General features: G+C 39.4%; 1 protein-coding gene and 1 pseudogene across 2 annotated transcripts in view; both read right to left on the minus strand.

The window, feature by feature from the left end:
* Positions 1 to 19,424, minus strand: part of B3GALT1 (beta-1,3-galactosyltransferase 1) — a 529,669-nt gene that overhangs the window by 366,627 nt on the left and 143,618 nt on the right. The gene's annotated exons all lie outside the window — the stretch shown is intronic.
* LOC114494840 lies at positions 3,876 to 7,501 on the minus strand (annotated as a pseudogene).

Here is a 19,424-nt window from a genome sequence, read left to right on the forward strand (position 1 = left end):
CTAATTCAGTCAGTCTAGAATGAGGCCCAGGAAATTACATTTCTAATAAATCCCCAGGTACTATTGACATTGCTGGTTCAGAGATCACACTCTGAAAAATGCTGGGCTAAGTTAATCAGAGTAATTCCAGGCTACTTGCCCCTGTGATCCATTCAAGAGGGACCCCTTAGGGAAGTTGATTTATATGATGTTTTATTAAAATATCATCAGGGCCATTCCCCCGGATTTGCTCAAGGAATGGGTGGATGATGGATTTCAGACCAAAGACGGGCAAGGCAGGTTTGATGATGGCCCTTGGGAAAGTGACTTCACTTATGGGCCAGATTTTCAGTCACTCTCTCTGCCTTTGATCTACTTACACATGTGAAACAAGGAGTACAAGGGCCACCTTGTAAAGAGTCAGATGATGAGACCTGTCCACACAGGAGGCAGAGCTGCAGAGGAAAAGAGAAATGAACTTGCTTTCTGAACCACCTCTGAATTTATTCAGTTAATAGAAACCCCCAGAATTCTCAATATTGTTTAAGCTGCTTTGAATTGAATTTTCTTCTTACAGCAAAAGCCATCTTTGCTAATGTAACTTTATCCTTAATGAAGCAAAGTATTTAACAATCCCTATAAATATTTCTTAAACCATTATCCTTTTCACAATAATCTACTTGAACTGAGATATTGCTGGAGGGAGACTTCATAAGTGTATGCAAAACTGATATTTTCTCTGGCTGACATTAAGAAAAAGTATGCATATCACATTCAAATCAGGAATCTGCATTCTGCATTCCAAGAAAAAAAACACAAGGTTACCTTGAATAATTAAAGTCCCCTAAATAAATGAAAATTTAAGTATTACATACTCTTAACAAGACAACTTAATCCCTGACTGTTGCAATGTTGACTTCTTAAGTGACCTGTGCTGATCACATATTCATTTGAAGGGGAAAATCTGTTAATTTCCCAACATGAACAGACTGATCATAAATTTGGTAATGTTGGAAATTTGGGGGGGGGTATTTTATTATTTTCTTGAGGTACTTGATAGACTTATATTTGATAAGCCAACCCTGTAAACTATAGCCCATGGGCCAAATGTATATTTATATGGCCTCCTCCCAGGCTGTGTCTTATCTTTTCATGCTCTTACTGGTATATTTTGGTGAATTAAAGTTCTTAGTCTTAATAAGGTCCTATTTGTTATTTTTTTATTTCTTTACTATTAGCACTTTTGTTTCTTGTTTAAGAAATCCTTGCCTATTCTATGGTTAGGAAGATGCTTTGTTTTCTTCTGGGAGTTTTATTATTTTACTTATCACATAAACGTGGTATTACCTGCAGTTGATTCATATGTATGGTATGAGTTAGGGGTTAGATTCATTTGTCTTATATCCAATTGATGATTTATTAAAATTTTTTTTCTCCACTGATCTCTATTATAAATGAGGTGATCACATATGTGTTGGTTGGATCTTATTTTTAAAGGAATGTGACTCTGTGCTGTACTCTATGGTCCTGTAGATATTAAGAGTATAGCTTTTACTGTAATCCACTAAGAGAAAAGGACTGAATTCTGCCTCAAGATGATGGAGCAATGGCATTGTTATTTTGCCCCCCTATCTTGAAGCCAACCAAAATCAACAAAACTAAAAGTTTCACATATTATATACATATATATGTGAAATAATGAACTAAGGAACTTGCCTTATTCCCCAAATAATGTTAGGTGTATTTTTAAAATTTCAAATCTGCTGAAACTTGATTTAAATCTGGAAAAACACTAAAGCTAACCTTGGCCCAGTTAGAACTTTCCCTAAAAGCAAACATCATCATTCTGTAGGTCAAATGTGTGTGGCCATGTTTTAGAGGTTCTCAATCTAAGGGAATCTAGGGACACAGAACAAGTATGGAATGTTCTCTGCATGGAACCCCATGTATGGGTAAGTTTTGACTTGAAAATAATAAACTTTTATACCTGAAATTCTTGCAAATGAAGTTATTAAGTTGAAACAAAGGTTTGGCATGTTGAAACATATTCTTCAGGGGGTGATTCCCCTGACTTATTGCTGCCCTTGACTTGGTATTAGGTACAGAAATGCATAACCTGCAGGCACCTGCATGTGCCTCTGGATCCTCAGGTGAGTGAAGCTTGAAGAACATGGCCTGGAAAGTGGCAGGAATTCAATACATGTATGTTAAATTGGTTGTTTTCAGCACAGTAAAAACTAACACTTATTAACCCTAATTTTCTCATGGGAAACCTGGTATTACTGTAACAACACTTTAGAATGATGTTCTGAGTAGCAAATGAGATAACAGATGGGGGTTTTGTTTATTATTATAAAACCCTATTCAAAGGGGTAATTATTTCTAACATTGCTTTCTTCTCTTAGCATATTCAGTTTTCTAGGAGAACATGATTGACACTTAAATAAGCAGATGATATTTACATGAGGCATAAGTCCAAATCACATCTTTCCTGCTGTATCAATTATATTTGAGAAATTGGACTTTTGACTTTTAAAGCACTTTTTCTTTGATATAGCTCCACAGATTCCTTTTTCTTTTCCTTGTCCTTTCCTGAACCAATGTTGATTTTGGGTCTTCCTGGACCAGCGAGTAATGGAGTGGAAGAACACTGGGGAAGGCTGGGATGGAAGACCTAATTTTATGTGTCAACTTGACTGGATTACAGAGTGCTCAGACACTGGGCTAACCATTGTTTCTGGGTGTGTCTATGAAAGTATTTCCAGTTGAGATTAGTATTTGAATTGGTGGACTGAGGAAAGCAGGTATCCTCCTCAGATGTGGGTGGGCATCAGGCAATCCATTGAGAACTTACATAGAACAAAGGTAGAGGAGGGGAGAATTTGCTTTTTCAGCGTGGCTGCTTGAGCGATGCCATCAGTTTTCTCCTGCCCACTCACTGGGACTTATGTCATCCGCTCCCCTGGTTCTAGGACTTTGGATTTGGGCTGAATCACACCACTAGTTTTCCTGATTTTTAGCTTGCAGACTGCAGATTGTGGGCATTCTGGCCCACATCTGGCCCAGGAATTTTGGCCTCCATAATCAAACGAGGCAATTTCTTCATATGTATATATCTTTACTGTCCTAAAAATAATCAATTTAACATACATATATTAAATGCCTGCCACTTTCCAGGCCATGTTCAGGCCTTTACTAGCCCAAAGGGTCCATATATTTCAGTTTTGTTGGTTTTGGTGGGCTTCAAGATAGGGGAGCAAAATAATGATGCCATCACTCCATCATATGTATATAGTACCGGTTCTGTTCTCTCAAGAAACCTGATTAATACACTACCCATTCTGAGCTAAACTGCTCTATGTTATAGCTTATCTAGAAGGTCAGTCCTGACATTCCAAGCCAATGTAACATTCTCCTTGCATATTGTTGGCTCTGAGCAGTTTACAGACACACAAACACATCCACACAATATCCCTGTTATTATTATATTACTAACTCTGGTTCATTTGCAGTTGTGTTGAGAATATACACATATAACATGGGCATGATTATGATATTAATAAAAATTCAGTGCACAGATATAAAAATCTTAGACAATTCTGGATAAGTCTCTGGTGTGGATAAATAAAACTCTAACCATGCAAGATTCTAGTCTAGACTACTTTTTAAAAATCTGTAATGTTCCCTGGCCAGTGTGGCTTAGTTGCTTGGGCATCATCCTACAGGCCAAGGGTCACAGGTACAATTCCCAGTCAGGGCACATATCTAGGTTGTTGGTTTAGTTCTTGGTTGGGGTATGTGCAAGAGACAACCAATTGATGTTTTCCTCTCTCGATGTTTCTCTCCCTTCCTTCCACTCTCTCTAAACCCTTTTTCCTTCCTCCCTTTCTAAAAGCAATGAAAAAAATGTCCTCAGGTGAAGATAAAAAAAAATTCTGTAATCTGTATGGCAAACAAGTAGAAGCTGAAGCTCATTTAAAGTCAAGGTAAATTACAGATGTTATTTCAAAGGATATATCTGTTCTATCATTCTGACAGAGAGGAAAATTAGTCTGACAAAACTTCACTAAGAAATCCTGATTATGACTTCCTTCCTTTTACATGTTCTCAAAATGACATGTTGTTCCAATTTCCATTGACTTTATTATAGTAAAAGTTTACTTCTCAAAAAAGAATAATTCTTGGTCAACCATTTTCCCACTTAGAATAGAAAGTCAGTTAAACACTGTATTAGCACTTGTCCCTTTTCAAGTTGAAGTGCCTTCAGAAATACAATATCAACTTTATTTTAAGCACTTTTTCCTAAATGACAACAAAGGAGCATTGTTCCATGACCCTAAATCAAAATATCTCTACTCAATCTCATTTCAGTTTTGTTTTAATTATTACAGCTCCTGAATTAGCTTTGTGAAAATTAGCAGAATATGTACATTGCATTTCATATATTCATCTAATTGATACTGAACAAATAACTTAGGAAATATGAAGTTAGCAGGACTGTCCAACAATTTGGAAATAAGGCTTACTCTCTAAGGAAGAAACTTAAACAGCAGGAAATATAACGGGAAATGATACATACATAATCCACCCTATAGCATAAACTGTGAAGCGAACCATGGAGGAGATGCTGGGACATTCACTTTCAATCAAGGGACAAAGAATTTTATGGACCTCCAAATAGACAATTAAGGTAACCATGAAAAAGTAAATAAAGTGAAAACCTTTGAGTGAAATTGTTTTGAAGAATAAAGACCAATAATGAAGGTGGAAAAGTCTGCCTTAGTGAAGAAAATGAGAACCTGGAAGGCAAGGAAGGATTCTTCATTTGGAGGATGGCCATGAAAAGCCTACCTGCACACCTGCCTCCCTGGCAAGTGTGTCCTCAGGTAAAGGTGTACCTATCAGGCTTGATTAGGATAGTGATTCGTGTTATTTAACCACTTCTCTTGTGATTCTACATTCCCCAACTCAGCCACCAACTTGCAATTGGCTCCCTATGTAGACATCTCTTCAGAAAAGTGAATGTGCTGATCAACTAGTATTTGATCTACTTGGCTTTATAATAAACTGTCAATGTAAATCAGTGATCATTAACATGCTTGTATATTAGAATCACTTGGGAAATTTGCACAAGTACTGATGTTAGAACCATTACAGACCAATTAAATAATTCCCTGGAATTGGGTCTAAATACTGAAACTGTTTTTTTGTTTTGTTTTTTAAGAAACTATTTGTTTCCATCAACCTTATTTGCATTCTGATGAAGAGTTCATGGAAGAACAGTTTAAAGCACTCAGTGGTTGTTCCTACCCATTCAGTGGCTTGAGCAGGGGCAGGCTGAGAGCCCCAGGCTTTAGCAGAAAACTGCTGAGCAGACACAGAGGATGCCTGCGTCTTCAGACCAGTCTGCCACCGCAGGTTGCACAGCAGTGAACTCGAAAGGCAGAGAGGTCCATTCACCCTGAAATGCCTCCTCCTCCTCAGTCACAGCCTTTCAGTAGTGGCCTGCTCTTCCTTTTCAGTCTCTCAAAGATCACTGTAGAAGCAGAGATCAGGCATGACCTCCCATGGATGTTCATGGTGTTACAGGGTGCAGCCAAGAGGGGGGCCCCAAATAGGCATTTAAAATGGGGTCCAGAACTTAAGGTGTCTGGGAAATTTTGGGATGTCTCCATCCACAACCCCCCCAGGGTGTGGGTTGGGGGAAGGGACAAATGGAGCAGGGCCATTGAGAGCTGTTTAGCATAGCAACAGCCTTGCAGCTAAGCTCTGGCTTGGTCGTTTGGCATATCTATAACCTTTGACTGGTTGCATAGATATGTTAAGTAGCTGTGATCAGCTCTAAGCCAGGGGAATGGAAGTAACTTCCCCACCCGGATGTAACTGGGGGGGGCGGGTCCCCTGAGTTACAGTGCCTGCGTGGGAGCTCAGAGAGGATTGGTTCCAGGACATGGGGCCACACCTACCCAGACTCATGATGGCAGCCCAGTAAAGCTGGAAGGATACGAGTTCCGGCTGTGAAGCCGAGTGTGGGAGGAGTCGGAAATGAGGCTGCAGAGGAAGATTGGCCATGGGGATTTAAAACCCAGATTTGGTGGCCATTGAGGAGGAGAGCCATGTGCAGCCCTGAGAAGAAGAGCCATGCGCAGCCCTGAGAGGACAGAACCATGTGGCTGTGGAGGTGCAGAGAGGATCACGGCCATTGGAGAGAGAGCCACACAGCTTTAGCAGAGTGAAGACTCCCGCAGCCCTGAGAGAGGGAGAACCACGCGGCCTGGCAGAGTGGGGACCCCCACAGCTTTAGAAGGGGGAACCACCACCTGGTTTTAGCAGAGATCCCAGTGACTCAGCGGAGGGTGCCGGGAACCCAGGGAGGTCTCCCAGTCAAGAGGGAGTACTAACTGGGAAGAACCAGAGGACTGCCTGAGCCATGGACTTCTATTTCCTTTCCTGAGATACGGTACCCTAGACTGGGCAAAGGGGAAGGAAGGACTGTGTCTGTTTGTGGGTGTTTTAAGGGACTTTGGGATTTTGGTGAAGACATTAGGTCACTACTTTAAGTTTGTATAGCATTAAATAAACATTTCCTTTCCTTTTCATGAATCTCTGGCATGGAGAGACATCTTTCCTAGGGTGGTGGACATAACAGACCTGGGGCCTTCTTTCAATAATAGTATATCGTCCCAGGCCCCTCTTGTTCTATTCTGTAACAATGGGAGATGGTGCCTTGCATGTGCAGTCCCTCCCTGGCCAGCATCCACCACATCAGACCCACTCTGTGAGCGGCCTCATTTTGGCAAGGGATGGCGATGTCCACATAGGGCAGAGGAGAGTCTGTGTTACACACAGCAGTGGTGGGCAGGTTAACATAATACACCTCTGTGAGAGGCTGGGGGTCAGCTCTGGAACCAGTAACCACCAGAAGTCTCGGATCCTAAACGGATGCCAGTGCCTGGTTACTGAAGATTCCAGGAATGAAGTGGCAAGTGGCAGCAGTAAACTTCAGCACTGCTCCTTGGCTTCTGTTGCTGGATGATATAACACTGAGAGAAGCAGGGTTTGCAATGACAATGGCACGAGCTGCCAGCAGAAGCTTCTCCCAAGTTCTCTTCAGGTATATGATATAGATGTCATCACTCTTCCTTGTGTAGGTGTGCTGTACCATTTGGAAATTAAGGTTGGTACCACCAAGGTGGGTTCCTGTGGCAAGGAATTTGAGGACATACTTCCTTCATGTATAGGACATCAAGGGCTCTGGACATTGTGAAAGTTTCTCCTTAAGTTATGTGGGAACCAACAACAGCAGAGTAAGGGTCCCTCTCTGGATAGTGTGGAGAAGGGCAAAACCATGATATTCTGTGATTCTTATGGTACTCAGGGTTAACAACCACACCATAATTAAATTAGCAAGTTGGCTTATATATCAGTCTCTTGTCTCTTTGGTTGTTGTATGCCATCTTTTTGTGATTGCATTCTATGCAAATTGGCAAAATTGAAATTTTGAAATTGCAAAGCTAAAGTCGAGCCTCTAGATTTCTTGCTTTTTTAAAAAATATATTTTATTGATTATGTCATTATAGTTGTCCCATTCCCCCCTTCATTCCCCTCTACCCTGCACACCCTCTCCCACCCACATTTCCTCCCTTTACTTCATGTCCATGTGTCATAAGTTCTTTAGCTTCTATGTTTCCCATACTATTCTTGCCCTCCCCATCTATTTTCTACCTACCATCTATGCTACTTATCCTCTGTACCTTCCCCCCTTCGCTTCTCCTCCCACTCCCCTGTTGCTAACCCTCCATGTGATATCCATTTCTGTGGTTCTGTTCCTGTTCTAGTTGTTTGCTTAGTTTGTTTTTGTTTTTGTTTTAGGTGTGGTTGTTAATAATTGTGAGTTTGCTGTCATTTTACTATACATGTTTTTTTATCTTCTTTTTCTTAGATAAGTCCATTTAACATTTCATAAAATAAGGGCTTGATGATGATGAACTCCTTTAACTTGACCTTATCTGGGAAGCACTTTATCTGCCCTTCCAGTCTAAATGAAAGCTTTGCTGGATAGAGAAATCTTGGATGTAGGTCCTTGCCTTTCATGACTTCGAATACTTCTTTCCAGCCCCTTTTTGACTGCAAGGTCTCTTTTGAGAAATCAGCAGACAGTCTGATGGGAACTCCTTTGTAGGTTACTATCTCCTTATCTCTTGCTGCTTCTAGAATTCTCTCCTTCACTTTTATCTTGGGTAATATAATTATGATGTGCCTTGGTGTGTTCCTCCTTGGGTCCAATTTCTTTGGGACTCTCTGAGCTTCCTGGACTTCCTGGAAGTCTCCTTCCTTTGCCAGATTGGGGAAGTTTTCCTTTATTATTTGTTCAAATAACTTTTCCACTTGTTGCTCTTCCTCTTTCCTTTCTGGTACCCCTGTAATTCGGATGTTGGAACATTAAAAGATGTCCTGGAGGTTCCTAAGCCTCTCCTCATATTTTTGAATTCTTGTTTCTTCATTCTTTTCTATTTGTTTCTTTTCTCCCTCTGGTCCACTCCATTGATCTGAGTCCCAGTTTTCTTCCCATCACTATTGGTTCTCTGTGCATTTTCCTTCATTTCACTTAGCATAGCCCTCATTTTTTCATCTAATTTGTGACCAAATTCAACCAATTCTGTGAGCATCCTGATCACCAGTGCTTTGACCTGTGCATCTGATAGGTTGGTGATCTCTTTGTTGTATAGTTGTATTTGTTCTGGAGCTCTGATCTGTGCTTCCGTTTGAGCCATTGTTTTTTGTCATGATACGCATTTTACGTAGTGAGGGATAGAGCCTTAGGTTAGGTGTTCACCAGGGCAGGGCAACCCAGTCACTGGATTCCGATGCTATACGTGGGGCATGGATCTGAGAGGGAACAATGGCACTTGCTCTGCTCTCTCTCAGATTTCAGTCCTTTCTGCCACTTTCCCCAAGCAAAGTGGGCCCTTCTGGTGCTGATTCCCTTGCAGGTGGGCTTGTGTATGTTCTAGGACCCTGTGGGTCTCTCCAATGAACTTTCCTGTGAGGCTGGGAGTCTCTCCCGGCACCTCACCCCCCAAGGTGTTTTCAATCGGTGTTTTGAGGCTTTATTTTCCTGGTGCTGGGACCCGGGGTTGCTCAGTCTGTCGCCTGGTTTATCTGCTTGTGAATGTGGGACTGCCAGGTCTGCCAGCCACCTTGTGCGCCACGCCCCTTCACGATCCACTGCCTCGCTGGGTCTGCCCACTGCCACCCCATGCCTGGGGTCTGCTAGTTACTACCTGTGTTCCCAGGGTCCACCCTCTGCCGTCTTGGACGCCCGGGGTCTGTCAGTTGCTGTCTTGCACATCCGGAGTCTGGACTTCTTGCTTCTTGAAGTACGGTTTACTAAACCAACAACTGTGGCATTATCTGGAAGCTTTTCAGAAATTTAGAATCTTAGGGCAGTCCTAAGACCTACTGTAACAAAATCTATATTTTAACAAGATATTTGATTGACTGTTTTCCCATTAAAGTTTGAGAGGCACTGGGCTTCAATGTTTCTCAAAGTACAATTCTTATACCCGTGTATAGGAATGATGCTACAAATGTACAATACTAGACTTCACTCAGACTGAACACAATAACCATGCAGCCAGGCAGCTTACCACTGTGGCTCCTTTGTCACTTCTGTCTCTTTCATCATCAATGAATATTTTAAGTAGTCCTTTGAGAGCCACAGATAATGTGATCATGAATTGTTTACAAAATATAAGCTATTTTAAAATTAATCATCTAGTCCAAAAATACTAGAAGAATGGTAGAGCTCTGTCTCATGAATTTATGCTGTGATTCTACCACTTAAAAACCAGCATGGCAATTAAAAATTACTAAAACAACTTAAGAATATTTTTTGAAATGTATCTAACATTTAAAAATTTTGTCATTGAATTATGTTATTCATGCAGCTGGTAGGGGCTCTATTTAGAAAAAAATAAGTCATGTAGCATTCATATGGAATTGGTCATTTCACCACAGCATTCTGAATAATGTATGAGGCATCCAGCAAAGATTAATTTGAAAGACTATTCTGAATAACTTTCACTTTTTAATTTACATCAAAATTGCAAACAATATTACTGCTAAATCATTCATTTATTTTTGTTTACATTCTGAAGGTTGCACGGTTGTGAGTCTCTCCCAGGAAAAGGATGAAGTGCTTTAGAAATGAAATTACAGTCAGTGCATGTTCATTTTTCTTTCTTCTTTGGCAAATAAAAAGTCCCTATATTTTCATGCTCTTAGAGAGCAAGGGAATAAAAAATCTTTCCATTATTTTGGGGGAAGTTAAAGGTGGGAAACACCGAGTCATCAGTAAGAGTCCAAGATCCTGACCCATGAAGTGCTTCAGAAAAATAGAGCTACAGTCTGAGAATGATTTCAAAATAAGCTTTGTGGATATGATTTCCCTGAAAACAACTGCTTGGTAACAGAATAATTGTGTATAGGATGCCATACCATGATCTTTTTCCAGTAGAATTCCCACCTGAAATCATACCTTTAATGTTTTTTTGTTTTAATGAATTAGAAGATGCATATATGCTGATGGGTCAGTGCCATTATTTGCTAGTAGTGTCAAAAAATTATTCTCTTGACCTCATACACTCTGGCATCCTCCCTCATTTGAGTAGGATGAAAGCATCTGACTGAGTATTTTGATCTGAATTCAGGAAGCAGAGGCAAAGGAGCTGATATTCTTCCCGAGTATTTCTGCTACTGCATGTGTTATCTTGGCAGATTTTCAATGCGTGTCTCCAGAAAAAGTTAAAGAATGTGAGATATGAGATATAAATAGAACTACATCCTACTTCAATAATTTACAAGTAATTTAGAGAAGTAGATATCAAAATCATAATTCTTCCAAATTATGATTTTGTAAATACTATAAGGCACTCGACATAAAAAAAAAGATGTATCTCCCTTTTAATAATCAGATATCTAAATTCAATATTCTGGTCATTGAAACCAGAAGGGCATTTGACTATACTTGCTCTTTCCAAACCTACTGAAATGTTAAAATGAAAATAAAAGTAAGAATTAATCCAGTTTTGTAATGGTGGTTAACAGAAAAGTGTGCCATCATAGCAAATGCTGAAGAATTCCTGGAAGATAAACCTATGATATAATATTAGCGGATATACTGTGCAAAATTTAAGGACTCACAATGTTATGAAAAGAGAACTGCCAAAAAGGAAACTTGTTCAGAAGACCCTCTTATCAAACAGAAGACCTGCGGCAGCAGAAACCAGGGCAGTCAGTGGGATCATTAATAAAAAGGATGTACAAACTCATTTCATTCCCATTTCCAGAATTATTAGCTACATAATTTTAACCAATTAAAGATGAAAGAACAACCCTTTAAAGTAAACAACCTGCCACCAGAGTATCATTCTGTGGGTGATAGGATCAAAGCCAAAAGTGGAGTCATGGGCCAGGTAACCCCCAGATCTCCTCATGAACCTTGAAATGTAACTACTCATGTCATGGAAAACCAGAGTGCATTTGATCAAATTCCCAATCCAACCCATGACAGCCAGAGATTCTATGTTGATTCATTATCCTTCGGGGCCATTAGAGCTAAACCCAATCTAGCAACTATTACAGACCAATCTAGACTCTCTCCTTTGTGATATCAATGACCAATCGTGTTTAATTATAATTCTCAAAAATTGACCATGATCATTATTTTTATTTTTTAAAGTTTATTTATTTATTTTTTATTTTATTGTGTTTTTCCATGGCATTTATCCCCCATACCCTTTTCCACCTCCACCCACCCACTTCCCTGTACAATTACCGCACTGTTGTGTGTTTAAATATGTTGTTGAAAGAAATTGTAACAGGGTGCAGAGTGTGGCAGGGGTCCCCCCAAACTCCCCATAGCCCTTGGCTGGGAGATGAGGGAAAGAAAATGAAGCAGCTTAAGATACTTTGAATACCTATGGCAAGTTGATAGCTAATTAATAGTTGGGCTACCACACCAGGCAAAAGGACGATGTGACTTTAAGAGCATTCAGAGACTCATGACATAGCCAGGAGAGGCAGAAGCTCCTGTGACATAGGAACTCTTACTCTAACTAAAGATGGGTGCTGGAAGAATGTAAAAGATATAGAGGAACTGGCATATATAGCACATGGTGGGAGGAGTGCTCGTGGAGAGATGAGGTCAGGTAGGAAGCTCCAGGTCAGCATTTAAAATAAGGGCAGGCAGAGAGAGAGGGAGAGCAGGTCCACCATGGGGTAGTAAGGAAGCAAAAAGCAGCCCTGCTGGTCTGTAGTGAAGAGTGTGGCCACATGGGGGGCAGCCATGAGAAAGGAAGCAGCAAACAGCTATGCAGTTTGTAGTCAGGTTTCTGCCATGCAGCCTGGTGTAGTAAGTAAGGAGGCATGCTGGTCTGTAGTGAGCAGGAGCTGAAGTAAGAAAGGGAAGACCCACTGGGAAACCTACCTGGAAAACAGCAGCAGAGCTGATGGAGCTGGAAATGGTGGGAACCTGCTGAATGGAGCACAGATTTATGGGAGATGCCTGGAATGCTGAACTGTAACTGGGGAATGCTGACTACGGCTTCCCTAATGGACGTGCAGAGAAGCCACTCTCTTGGGACTTGTGCCTTCCTGGACTCTACCATGATCCAGTGTAACACAGCACATGTTTTCCTACTACTACATGGAGGTTGAGGACAATGTACCCCAGATCCTGAAGGAGAGAGTGCTGTAAGAGGATGGCGACTCTGAAACCCACAAGGGCACATTCCAGAGGGGATGGAGGCCTGTTTGCACAGCCAGCTTAAAAACAGATAAGGAGAGGGGGAACTATTGGGCTTGTGTTTAGCTTTTAGCCTGGTGGGGAGCAAGGGAAGTTCTAGGTCTCATGGGAGAATACAGCTCCAAGCAGGAGTGCTCCAAGTCTCACCAAGGTTTGAATCCTGTAAGTGAAAACCTGTTTCCTTCAACACAAATTGTTGGGGTTACGAAATGACAGGCCCCAAATGGGGTCATCTGCCCCTAAAACAGCAAATCAAGACTTAACTGAAACTTCACCCTCTCCCAGATATGTGACTTTTATTTTTATTTATTTATTTTTATACTCATTTCTTTTATTTTTTTAAAGATTTTTTTATTGTTAGTCTACTACGAATGTCCAAGTTTGTCAAACTACACAGATCACTATGAAACAGTACTTGGTTACCTATTTAACAAAAGTAACAATAAAAGAGTTCAAATGCTAATATAGTAAATAATATCATATATTGAAGAAAACAAAACAATATAACCTTAGCTCTTTCAATATTGAGATGTGATTTTCTTCTTTTCAAACCTAATCAAAGTTTATTTCCCTTTTCAAATTATTGTATTCTATTACACTTGTCCCAATTTTTCCTCCTTTGCCCTCCTCCACCCAGCTTACCCACCCCCTAGCTGCCACAGTGAATCTCCACACCATGGTCCATGTCCATGGGTCATTCATACATGTTCTTTAACTAGTTCCCCTTCTTTCCACCATTATCCTCTCCCTCCTTCTCTCTGGTTGCTATCAGTCTATTTTATGTTTCCATTTCTCTGGTTCTATTTTGTTCATTAGTTTATTTTGTTCATTAGAATCCTCTTATAAGTGAGATCATATGGTATTCATCTTTTACCAACTGGCTTATTTTATTTAGCAGAATACTCTCCAGTTCCATCCACACTGTTGCAAAAGGTAGGAGTTTCTTCTTTCTTTGTGTAAATGTACCACCCTTTTTTAATCCATTCATCTACTGATGGGCTCTTAGGCTGTTTCCAGCACTTGGCTATTGTAAATGGCACTGCTATGAACATAGAAGTGCACAGGTTCTTTTGAATTGGTAATTTGGGACTCTCACAGTATATTCCCAGCAACAAAACTGCTAGGTCAAAAGGCAGATCCATTTTTGGTTTTTCAAGGAAATTCCATGCTGTTTTCCACAGTGGCTGCACCAGCTTGTACTCCCAACAGTGCACTAAGATTTCCTTTCTCCTCATCCTTGCCAGCACTTGTTGTTTGTTGATTTATTAATCATGGCCATTCTGACTGGTGTGAGGTGATATCTCATTGTGGCTTTAATTTGCATCTGTCTGATGGCTAAAGACATTTAGCATTCCTATTCCTAAAGACTTTAGATGTTATGTCTATGGGCCATCTGTATGTTCTCCCTGGAGAAGTGTCTACAGGAATAACCTTAACCAAGGAGGTAAGACCTATACTCAAAAAACTATAGAATACTGAAGGAAGAAATTAAGGAAGATACAAATAAATGGAAGTATATATCATGTTCATGGATTGGAAGAATTAACATCACTAAAATATCCATACCACCCAAAGCAATCTGTAGATTCAATGTAATTCTTGTTAAAATATCAATGGCATATTTTACAGATATAGAACAAATAATTCAAAAATTTATATGGAATCAAAGAAAGACACTGAATAGCCTCAGCAATCTTGAGAAAGAAGAATTAAGTTGGAGGGATCAAAATACCTGATATAAAACTATACTACAAAACAGCCTGGTACTGGCATAAGAAGAGACACATATATCAATGGAACAGAAGAGAGAACCCCAAAATAAGTCCATGTCTTTATGGTCAATTAATATTTGATAAAGGGGGGGGGGACATCAGCATACAATGGAGTAAAAATAGCCTCTTTAATAAATGGTATTGGGAGAACTGGACTGGTACAGACAAAAAAAAATGAAACTAGACCACCAACTTACACCATATGCCAGAATAAATTCACAATGGTAAGAGACTTAAATGTAAGTCATGACACCATAAAAATCCTAGAGAAAACATAGGCAGCAAAATTTCAGATACCCCAAATAGCAATATATTTGTTGATATATCTGCTAGGACAAGGAAAACAAAGGAAAGAATAAACAAATGGGACTACATCAAACTAACAAGCTTCTGCACAGCTAAAGACACCATCAAAATGAAAAGGGGACAGACTGTATGGGAAAAGATATTTGCCAATGATACATCAGACAATGGGTTGATCTCCAGAATATATAAAGAACTCATAGGACTCAACACCTGGAAAACAAACAATCCAATTAAAATATGACTTTTGAATAATCCACCTGAAATTTCCTGATTAGCAATAGTGAGGTAATCTGTATGATTAAACCCTTGCCTTTCCCTTTCCCCCAAAAGAAAGTGACCTGGACTGAAATAATCCTTTCTTTTCTTTTGCTAATGACTTCCTTTTCCCAAACTACCTTCTGCTCATAAAGTCCTTCTGTTTTATTCAATTCCTGGGAGTCTCTCTCTTCTTGCTTGATAGGATGCTGCCCAATTCATTAATCAATGAAGTCTTCTCCGTCTTTAAATTTACTTGGTTGAATTTTTGCACTTTAACAATGACCATTAAAAACCCACAGGTAATTTTTAGTACCTGTGAAATAGAATAAGATGGAAGAAATAAAACACGAAACATATCTGTAATTCTAAATATTGATACTCACATTGGGGAAAGTATAAACATATACATTCACATCTAATAACCAAATACAAAGTAACATACAAATATGAAATAAAAAGAAAATGTAAAATTACCATATAGAAAAATGTTAATAGAAATTAAGCAGAGTTGATAACATTCCTATGAAAATTAGTATTCAAAGACATTGAAGTAGTTTAAAACAATATAATAACCACAAACCTTTATGTATCAAACAATATGGCCTTAAAGTACAGAGTATAAAACCTGTTCATGTAGGTGAAAACTGACAAAACAATGATCATATTGAATTTAACATTATTATCTCAGGTATTAGAACCTGAAAACAAAAATGTATTTAGTATGCAAAGGGCTTGAATAACTAAGTGAATACAGATTACCAACATATATAAAATGAGTCAAAAGAAGGCAACCATTTTTTTCATGACTACCTCTAAAAATTCACTCTGTGGGGTTAAGTCTTTTCTTGTCCTTGGATAAAATCTCAGGCAGATCTCATCTTTCATCTGCTCACTTTTAGATAATACAGAGTCCTTCTGTATGTTCTATAGACAGAAACATGTCAGGTGAAAAAGGAGACACAGTACTTCTCTATTGCCCCTATCTGAAGCTATGATCTCTCTCTACCAATTCACTAGACTGTCAATGCTCTTCGAAGTCTGAAAGGTGATGGAAAGAAGTAAGGAGCAGAGAACAACTTTCTAAACTGAGAGTTGTAAGTTGGAGTCAATATTCTCTTAGCATGCTATAAGTTAAATGCTGACTTTTCACTCATTGTGCTTTGTGGGTTCCATGAAAAATACTCACTGCTTTGAATGTCTCAGTGAAATTCTTTGAGACACTTTCTAGCTGGCTGCTTATAATAACACATCCCCCCACACACAAGCACACAAACACACTACAGATTTTGGTTCTCAACAGTATAAGCCCATCCAAGAAGCTCTCTTGAAATTCCATCTAATCTTAAGGATGTACTCTTAGGAATACTCCCAATAAGACAACCCTGGGCAACTTCTTCCCTCTTTGTGTTGTATTGGGGATTTTCCACAGTGTTAGAACAACTTTTACAAAAAATTTTCTCTACAAAGTCCAATTCACTTTCATATTTCTATCCATTTTTATTGATGGTTAATCAGATAGAAGATGAAAACCAAATCATTTGCAAGGTATGTGTAGGTGGTCTAACACCTTACCTTGCAACACAGGAGAAATTGTCACCTATTGTTTTCTACTGTGTCATTTTGGCTTCACTAGAAACTGGGACCAACAGACACTTCACATCCTGTTACACAGTGGGTTGGCATTGGGGGCAACAGGCCTACACTTGCAGACTATAGTTTTCCAGAGTCTATGAGGGATCAGACATCAGCAATGGAGATGTGACTTTATCCAGCTTAGGTCATGGAACTTGTTTCCTATGAGAGTCCTGGCAATCTGGGGCTCAGTGGTAACATAAAATACTCTTAAAAAGAAATGGCTGAGTATTGGGAGATTTAGTTGTGAATATGTGACACCAGGAAACTTTTCATTGCCTCCATCACTTCAGGTGATAAAGATGAAGAGCAAAAGCTATTTGAACAGACCACATCTACTTTCAATCCTTAAAATGTTCTTAAATAAGGTCTGGTTCTTTCTCTGAAATTCAGAGAATACAACTGGCTTCATTCTAGGAATATCTCCTTAATTTTGAGAACATTTCATGATAATTTGGGATATCTAAATAGGGACAAAATTTTCAAAACTAATCCAGACAACAATCCCCTCTAAGAGCTATCAGCTGATTTCTCAAAAGAAATCAGGCAAGAAGGGGTGGGAAGAAAGTTTTCAAAGTCATGAAAGGCAAGGACCTACATCCAAGATTATTCTATCCAGCAAAGCTTTCATTTAGAATGGGAGGGCAGATAAAGTGCTTCCCAGATAAGGTCAAGTTAAAGGAGTTCATCATCACCAAGCCCTTATTATATGAAATGTTAAAGGGACTTATCTAAGAAAAAGAAGATGATCAAAAATATGAACAGTAAAATGACAACAAACTCACAATGATCAATTGAACATAAAAAAAAAAAAGCAAACTAAGCAAACAACTAGACCAGGAACAGAATCACAGAAATGGAGACCACATGGAAGGTTATCAGCAGGGAGAGAGAGAAGGGAGACTAGGGGAAAAGGTACAGGGCATAAGAAACATAAATGGTAGGTACAAAATAGACAGGGAGAGTAAATGGTATGGGAAATGGAGAAGCCAAAGAACTTATATATACGACCCATGGACATGAACTAAGGGGTGAAGGGATGCTGGTGGGAGGGGAGGTGGCAGGTGGAGTGAAATAAAGGGGAGAAAACAGTGGGACAACCGTAATAGCATAATCAATAAAATACACTTTAAAAAATAAGAAATTTGTGCCTGCTGCTTCTAGAAGAATGTTCTGCCTACACAGGCAGCTTAACTCAAATACAATTCAAGAAGAAGTATTGGAATTGGTGTTCATAGACTTTTGTTTTCAACTAGCAAATATACTTGCAGTGACAGAACACTTCACTGTTTAGGCCCAACTTATCCCACCCAAGATTAGATGGCACAAATGGATGCTCACTTTTCACTGTAAGTGTTTCTGACTCAGCTGGGGGTGGGGCGGGACTTTCAGAACCCCTTGATGTGGAAAGTGCTCCATCTAGTGGGAGTTCAGAAATCCAGAAACTTCCATCCCTCAACAAGAGAGACCCTCAAAAAGGGAGTTTTAATGAAAACCTACTAAATATCTTGGGGATACATTCTCCAAGAAAAAGAGGCATATCAGGTGTTCTTCCATAATACCCCCAGAACTATGCCACTGTTCTTCCCTCTGTTTCTCACATTGGGAAACATAACTCCAAGTACTGTTTATCTCTGTATAGTGTGAGTGATAGCAATTATAATCCAAAAACCAATATACAGCCAGCCTCAGGGATGAATTTCATGAACAATACCTCTCAGTATTAATATAGAAGTTAGGCTACTTAATCAATAGTACCAAACTAGAATGAATGCTACTGAATTGGGAAATGCAGTGTAAGAGCAAAATGGATAACTACCAGAAGCCCACACTGTATCTCATAGGGTGGTACAGATTTTATCTGTATGAAAAGTGAGAGATTTGAGTAGGTCACGTTCATAAATGAAATACTGAGTAAATGTGTTGATCTAGAACTTGGTGATGCTGCAATCTAGTTTATATTTCAGTGAAGGGAGATAGATAATAAGCAAATACATAAAATAAATAATAAATATGACAAATATGCAATGTTCTGAGTGGTGATTGAGAATAATGAAGAAAATCAAATTAGGGCAAAAGAAAGGATAGGTGTTATTTTTATTTGATTGGCCAAAGGACCCCTGAATAAGAACACATTTGTAGAGAGACCTAAAAGAGATGAGAAAGCCAGTCATACCCATGTGGAGAAGAGCATAGCAAAGGTGGGTAGTACACGCAAATCCCTGAGGTGAGACTATAATTGGCAGGCTGAAGTTAGGTCAAGGATTCCAGTATGAGTGGAGCAGGTAGCAAAAGGAGAAAACTAGTAGGAAAGGTCAAAGAGGTCATTGAGGGTCAGATGGTGTAAGTCATTCTAGGCATTGGTAAGCACTTTGAATTTTATTTTGAGTGAGATGAAAGTTCTGAGAAGAGAAATGACATGACATGAATCATTTTCCAAAGTATTATCCTGACACTGTAGAATACAGGGATCAAGTGCTGGGCAGGTAGGTTAGTTAAGTGCTACTGCAGTGGTCAAGATGAGACTTACATAATGGTGACTTGGACTAAGGGTGTGTGTGTGTGCATGTTAGTGCCTGCGTGTGCCCACTCACCTACATGCATGTGGAGGGTAGAGATGGAGAAAGAGAAGCAATTCAATGAAGTAAATATTGAAAAGATACCAAGAC

The sequence above is a fragment of the Phyllostomus discolor genome, chromosome 4 (genome assembly GCF_004126475.2).
Source record: "Phyllostomus discolor isolate MPI-MPIP mPhyDis1 chromosome 4, mPhyDis1.pri.v3, whole genome shotgun sequence".
NCBI classification, from domain to species: domain Eukaryota; kingdom Metazoa; phylum Chordata; class Mammalia; order Chiroptera; family Phyllostomidae; genus Phyllostomus; species Phyllostomus discolor.